At 48.4% G+C, this 8,375-nt stretch overlaps 1 non-coding gene across 1 annotated transcript; it reads left to right on the forward strand.

The window, feature by feature from the left end:
* The first annotated feature begins 4,427 nt into the window (after positions 1 to 4,427).
* Positions 4,428 to 4,500, forward strand: trnak-cuu (transfer RNA lysine (anticodon CUU)). The gene has a single exon. It is a non-coding gene; the product is annotated as a tRNA-Lys (tRNA).
* Positions 4,501 to 8,375: the final 3,875 nt, after the last annotated feature.

Consider the following 8,375-nt stretch of genomic DNA (forward strand, 5'->3'; position numbering starts at 1 on the left):
CTTTCTGTTAGTTAACCAATCCTCTACCCATGCTACCACTTTACCCTCAATGCCATGCATCTTTAGTTTATGCAGCAACCTTTTGTGTGGCACCTTGTCAAAAGCTTTCTGGAAATCCAGATATACCACATCCATTGGCTCCCCATTATCTACTGCACTGTCCTCAAAAAATTCTACCAAATTAGTCAGACACGACCTACCCTTTGTGAACCCATGCTGCGTCAGCCCAATGGGACAATTTCCTTCCAGGTGCCCCGCTATTTCCTCCTTAATAATAGATTCCAGCATTTTCCCTACAACCAAAGTTAAGCTTACCGGCCTATAATTACCCGCTTTCTGCCGACCTCCTTTTTTAAACAGTGGTGTCACGTTTGCTACTTTCCAATCCTCTGGGACCACCCCAGAGTCTAGTGAATTTTGATAAATTATCACTAGTGCGTTTACAATTTCCCTAGCTATCTCTTTTAACACTCTGGGATGCATCCCATCAGGGCCAGGAGACTTGTCTACCTTTAGCCCCATTAGCTTGCCCAATACTGCCTCCTTAGTGATTACAATCATCTCAAGGTCCTCACCTATCATATCCTTATTTCCATCAGTCACTGGCATGTTATTTGTGTCCTCCACTGTGAAGACTGACCCAAAAAACCTGTTCAGCTCCTCAGCCATTTCCCCGTCTCCTATTATTAAATCTCCCTTCTCATCTTCCAAAGGACCAATATTTACCTTCGCCACTCTTTTTTGTCTTATATATTTGTAGAAGCTTTTACAATCTGCTTTTATGTTCTGAGCCAGTTTACTTTCATAGTCTACCTTACTCTTCTTTATGGCTCTTTTAGTAGCTTTCTGTTGCCCCCTAAAGACTTCCCAGTCCTCTAGTCTCCCACTCATTTTTGCCACTTTGTATGTTTTTTCCTTCAATTTGATACTCTCCCTCACCTCCATAGATATCCACGGTCGATTTTTCCCCTTTCTACCGTCTTTCTTTTTTGTCGGTATGAACCTTTTCTGAACATTGTGAAAGATCGCTCGGAAGGTTCTCCACTGTTCCTCAACTGCTTCACCATGAAGTCTTTGCTCCCAGTCTACCTTAGCTAGTTCTTCTCTCACACACAACCCCATATACACACCCATACACACACACACAACCCCATACACACACCCATACACACACACAGAACCCCATACACACACCCATACACACACACACAACCCCATACACAACCCCATACACACACACACAACCCCATACACACACCCATACACACACACAACCCCATACACACACCCAAACACACACACAACCCCATACACACACCCATACTCACACACAACCCCATACACACACCGATACACACACACACAACCCCATACACACATACACAACCCCATACACACACCCAAACACACACACAACCCCATACACACACCCATACTCACACACAACCCCATACACACACCGATACACACACACACAACCCCATACACACATACACAACCCCATACACACACCCATACACACAACCCCATACACACCCATTCACACACACACACAACCCCATACACATGCCCATACACACATACACAATCCCATACACGCACCCATACACACACACACAACCCCGTACGCACACCCATACACACACACAACCCCAGACACACCCATACACACACACAACCCCTTACACACACACAACCCCATACACACACCCATACACACACATCCAACCCCATACACACACCCATACACACAACCCCATGCACACACCCATACACACACATACAACCCCATACACACACATACAACCCCATATACACACACCCATACACACACACACAACCCCATACACACACCCATACACAGACACCCCCGTATACACACCCATACACACACACACAAGCCCATCCACACACCCATACACACACACAACCCCATACACACACCCATACACACACACACACAACCCCATACACACACCCATACACACACACACAACCCCATACACACACCCATACACACACACAACCCCATACACACCCATTCACACACACACACAACCCCATACACATACCCATACACACACATACACAATCCCGTACACGCACCCATACACACACACAACCCCATACACACACTCATACACACACACAACCCCATACGCACCCATACACACACACATAACCCCATACACACACCCATACACAAACACCCCTATATACACACCCATACACACACACACAAGCCCGTACACAGACACCCCATACACACACCTATACACACACACACACAACCCCGTACGCACACCCATACACAGACACACCCATACATACATACAGACACCGCTATACACACCCATACACACACCCATACACACACCCACACTCAGACACCCCCATACACACACACACAACCCCACACACAGACACACCCATACACATACCCATACACAGTCACCCCATACACACCCCCATACACCCCCCATACACAAACCCATACACAGACACCCCCATACACACACCCATATACAGACACACCCATACACACAACCTCATACACACACAGCCCCATACACACACAACCCCATACACAGACATACCCATTCACACACACGTGCGCACAACCCCAGACACCCCCATACACACACCCATACACAGACACCCTCACACACACCCATACTCAGACACCCTCAAACACACAACCCATACACAGAGACCTTCACACACACATACACATACCCCCATACATAGACACCCACAAACACCCATACACAACCCCATGCACCCCCTAGCAGCCCATATGCACACCCATACATGCAACCCCATACACCAACGCCCTCACATACACAACCCATACACAGACACCTCACACATACACACACCTATGCACACTCATACACAGACACCTCACATACACACACACACAGCCCCATACACAGCCACCCTCACACACACACCCATAAGCAGACACCTCCTGTACAGATACATACCCACACATGCCCTCACACACACAACCCATACACAGACACCTTCACACACACATACCCACACACACACACCCATTTATACCCATACACAGACATCCTCACACACACTCCCGTACACACCCATAAACAGACACCCTCACACATACCCTCATACACACCCACACACACAGATACCCTCACATACACCCCCATACACACATCCATACACAGACACCCTCACATACACCCATACACGGATGGCATGGTAGCACAGTGGTTAGCACTGTTGCTTCACGGCACCAAGGACCCGGGTTCGATTCCCGGCTTGGGTCACTGTCCGTGCGGAGTCTGCACGTTCTCCCCGTGTCTGTGTGGGTTTCCTCCGGGTGCTCCGGTTTCCTCCCACAAGTCCCGAAGGATGTGCTTGTTAGGTGAATTGGACATTCTGAATTCTCCCTCGGTGTACCCGAACAGGCGCTGGAATGTGGCGACTAGGGGCTTTTCACAGTAACTTCATTGCAATGTTAATGTAAGCCAACTTGTGACACTAATAAAGATTATGATCACCCTCCATTTCTTTGTAATTTTCCTTGCAATTTTGTTAATTTCTCTTTAACTCCCCACCCCCACACATTTATTCTTCTTGACCTCTCTTAGTTTGTTCGGTTTTTAGCTGCCCCTGTCTTTTAATAATAATCTTTACTGTCACAAGTAAACCTCACATTCACACCTTTGTCATTCTCACTCTTCACAGAAGCTCCAGCAGTAATCCACTCCCCTGAAGGTGTAACACTCCAGCGAGATAAGCTTGAATCCAGAATTTGAACGAAATAAGCAGCCATAAGTCTTTTTCCCTTCCTTTTAAGCCATTTATAAGACAGATGTTTATACATTTACTGTGTGAATCAATATCCCTTCCAGTTACATTTCATCTGTTCCGATGCAAAATGTACATCAATGTCACACTGCAGTGTATTCCCCACCAATCCCTAGAATCTTTGTCAAATGACTAGGATTGTAAAACTGTAACATTCTGTTCTGGCTTCCGATCTCCAACTTGCAAATCTTTCCCAGGAAATGTTCTGCTCAGGCTCCATCACTCGGCACACTCTGCTTCTCAGTCAGTCCGTCAACACCTTCACTCAGTCACATTCACAACTCTCCCTCCATCTCACCCTTTCCCCTCCACTCCCCTCCCTTTCCCCCTCCCCTCCCTCATCCTCTCTTCCCTCCATTTCCCTCTCTTCCTTCCCTCCTCACTCGGTCTCCCCCCACCCCCCCTCCCTCCCTTCTCTTCCCCGCCCTTCCTACTCTCCCTGGCCTCTCCAGTCCCTCCCTCCCCCCCCCCCAACATTTTATTGGGTTGTCGCTCCCCGTGGTGTGTGCTGCTTTCACACCATTAAGTCTTGCACAAATAACCAAGAAGTCTTTATTAATATTGCTGAACTATGTACATACTAACCAGCCCGACTAGCTCAGTCGGTAGAGCCTGGGGCTCTTAATCCCGGGGTCGTGGGTTCAAGACCCACGTTGGGCCCTTCCAACTATGTACATACTTAAAGTAGAGGGTACAGATATGGAGAGGGCTCTATGACATGTCCTTACATCTTGCTACTTAGCTGTACGTTGCTGACCTAAGCTCTAGGTCAACGCCACTTATCAACCGCACTGTCAATCCTAGGCCCTCCATCAGTCCCAATCCCTCGTACCCCATTTCTCCCAGTCCCAGCCCTTGCCGCGTGTTCACCATACCGTCCGACCTTCCCCTCTCTGAGGCTGAACGTGCTGTTCTCAGCAAAGGACTCAGCTTTGTACCCTTACGTCCCCACCTCAATGAATTCCGGGCTCGACATGATGTTGAACTCTTCTTTTGTCGCCTTCGACTCCGTGCCCACTTCTTTGGGCAAGAGTCCTCCCCCATTCCACTGATCCTTTCGTGTGCCTCCAACATTCTGCCTCCAAGTGGACCCCCCCCCCCCGGGACAATTACCTGCCCTCGATCTTTTCATTGAGAACTGTCGATGGGACGTTGGCCGTCTTAGTTTATCTGCCCCACTCACCCATTCCAACCTCTCTCCTTCCGAACCTTCTGCTCTTCACTCCGTCAGGTCTAACAACGACTTTGTCATCTAACCTGCCGACAAAGAGGGTGTTGCTGTCGTCTGGCGTGCTGGCCTCTACCTCACAGAGGCTAAGCGCCAACTTTCAAATACTTCCCCCTACCTCCCTCTGGACCATGACCAGACCACTGAACATCAAGCCATTATCTCCAACACCGTTAGCGACCTCATTTCCTCCGGATGCCTTCCCCCTACGGCTTCCAACCTCATAGTCTCCCAACCCCGGACAGCCCGCTTTTACCTACTTCCCAAAATCCACAAAAAGGACTGTCCGGCAGGCCCATTGTGTCAGCGTGCTCCTGCCCCACCGAACTTATTTCCTCTTATCCTGACTGCATCCTCACTCCTCTGGTCCATTCCCTCCCCACCTACATCCGGGATTCCTCTGATGCCCTGCCTCATATTGTCAGCTTCCAGTCCGCGGGCCCGAACCGCATTCTATTCACCACGGATGTGCAATCTCTCTACACCTCCATCCCACACCAGGATGGCCTGAGAGCTCTTCGCTTCTTTCTCGAAAAGAGGCCCGGACAATTCCCATCCACCACCACTCTCCTCGGCCTGGCTGAACCCGTTCTATCTCTCAACAACTTCTCCTTTAACTCATCCCACTTTCTCCAAATCAAAGGTGTCTCAATGGGTATCCGCATGGGTCCAAGCTACACTTGCCTTTTTATGGGGTATGTGGAACATTCCTTGTTCCAGGCCTATCCAGGCCCCCTCCCACAACTCCTTTACCGATACATCGATGACTATTTTTGTGCCGCTTCATTCTCTCAGCCGGACCTGGAAAAATTCATCAACTTTGCTTCCAGTTTCCACCGCTCCATCACTTTCAGCTGGTCCAGCTTTGACAAAGGGTCACCTGGACTCGAAACGTTAGCTCTTTTCTCTCCCTACAGATGCTGCCAGACCTGCTGAGATTTTCCAGCATTTTATTTTTGGTTTAAGCTCTAGGTCACGTGTCTTCTTTTTATAATAATCATTATTATTATCACATGTAGGGGGCAGCACAGTGGCGCAGTGGTTAGCCCTGCTCCCTCATGGAGCCGAGGTCCCAGGTTCGATCCTGGCCCTGGGTCACTATCCGTGTGGAGTTTGCACATTCGCCCTGTGTTTGCGTGCCCCCACAACCCAAAGATGTGCAGGATAGGTGGATTGGCCACGCTAAATTGCCCCTTAATTGAAAAAAAAAGAATTGGGTATTCTAAATTTATTTGAAAAAAATTATTGTCATAAGTAGGCTTACATTAACACTGCAATGAAGTTACTGTGAAAATCCCCAAGTCGCCACACTCTGGCGCCTGTTCAGGTACACTGAGAGAGAATTCAGAATGTCCAATTCACCCAACAAGCACATCTTTCGGGACTGTGACAGTCTGTACTTAGTCCCATGTTGACTACCGGATCATTCTACAACATCCCCCTCGCCCCTCCCCCTCTGTCTCACCCACCCCCCCCACCCCTCTCCTCAATTCCTCTCTCCCCTCCCTCCCCCATCTCCTCCCTTCGTTTTCTCTCCCACAGTTATATTTAAAAGCATCATTTTAGATATCGCAGCAACAAATTTCTCTCTTTAAACCAAAGTGGGTAATAAACCGCGTCCCCCTGCTGGCTTCAGGCAGACTTTTACAGCAACAGTTTAAAAAGAAAATCTGCAATTGGACTTCAAGAAACGCCTCATGTTTCCAGCAGTTTTAGCAATAATGTTTTATGGCCTTAAAGGGACAGGCCGCATTACGCATCGCGCCGTCTCTTTCGGAACAGAACCAAGCATTTTGGGTGCAAAAGCAAAATACCGCTGATGCTGAAAATCTCAAATTGAATCTAAAAAAAGCAACAGAAAGTGCTGGAAATAATCCTCAGCGGCTCTGTGGAGGGAGAAACAGAATTAGCGTTTCATGTTGACGACCTTTGATCGGACATGTCCTGGTGAATCAGCCCCTGTATATGATAGCACACGAGGCCTGCTGGTGTTATGCCCCCAACCTTTACGTACATTTAACTGTGGCAACAAATAATCTAGTTTTATTTCATTTGGTTTTATTTGCTATTTGAACGTTTTAATAGCTATTGGAGTTGAACCATGGACGCTGTGGAGTTGTATCACTGCCAGACACAATCCCGAACGCTGATATAAGTCAATAATTGGCAGCCTGATGTCATGGTTGGTGCCATGGTGGTCAACGCCGTGTTAAGCATGGCCTGGTACAACTTAAGAGGTCCCCTCAGATGTGGCAGCCTCTTTCCTCTGTGTGAAGGGAGTGGGATGAGGAGATACAGGATTCACTGGCCTCTGTTTTCTCTGGGGCCTCTCCTCAGTTAGCAATACATAGGCCAATGTGACTAAAGTACATCAAGAAACAGAACATTTCACTGGGGCCCCTGTGGTAGCTTTAAGTGAATACGCACCTTCATGTAGATATTCCTTTCTAATCAAATGGCAAACGACATGGCGTGTTCCAGAAAGCAGATCCTTAGAAATGTTACCACTCATAACATCGCGAATTGTTCTTTCGGAGAACCAACAACAACATTTAAAAAAAATAAATTTAATGTACCCAATTCAGTTTTTTTCCCAATTAAGGGGCAATTTAGCGTGGCCAATCCACCTACCCTGCACATCTTTGGGTTGTGGGGGTGAGACCCACGCAGACACGGGGAGAATGTGCAAACTCCGCACGGACAGTGACCCGGGGTGGGGATCGAACCCGGGTCCTCGGCGCCGTGAGGCAGCAGTGCTAACCACAGCACCACAGTGCCGCCCCTGTACCAACACAGAAATGACGGGGCAAATGGACACCGTTTGTGTAGTAACCATTCTGTGATAATAGCCGTTCTGACAAATACTTGTTTCACAAGAAAATCCTGGGGAATCGGGGCTCCTATGGGATTTGAGTGTGCCAGGTAGATTGCAGTAGATGTCTTAGAATTCAGAAAAACAAATTGGATGAAAAGTAGAAATCCCGCAACCCAGTCGCTTAATGTGCATTAATAACAGTAGCCTGAGAGACAACCTGTTTTGTTGTCATAAGTGACATTTAAAACTGTGTTCTCCGCCTCGTGCCGCCAGTAGCGGGGTTACCCATGAGGCGGAGAATGCAGCGTTGTGAAGAAAACGAAATCGGCACCGGGCTCCATATTCTCCGGGCCTCTGGGCTGGTAAACACATGGGTGAGAATTACTACCGGTCCTGACAAACGTGGCCCTGACGCGATGGACCTTGCGGAGGGCCAAAGGTTAACTCTTTAAGGGGATTGCCCCCTGTGTCCATTCCGAGGGCCATCCTCCC

This window comes from Scyliorhinus torazame, chromosome 17, assembly GCF_047496885.1.
Source record: "Scyliorhinus torazame isolate Kashiwa2021f chromosome 17, sScyTor2.1, whole genome shotgun sequence".
NCBI classification, from domain to species: Eukaryota; Metazoa; Chordata; class Chondrichthyes; order Carcharhiniformes; family Scyliorhinidae; genus Scyliorhinus; species Scyliorhinus torazame.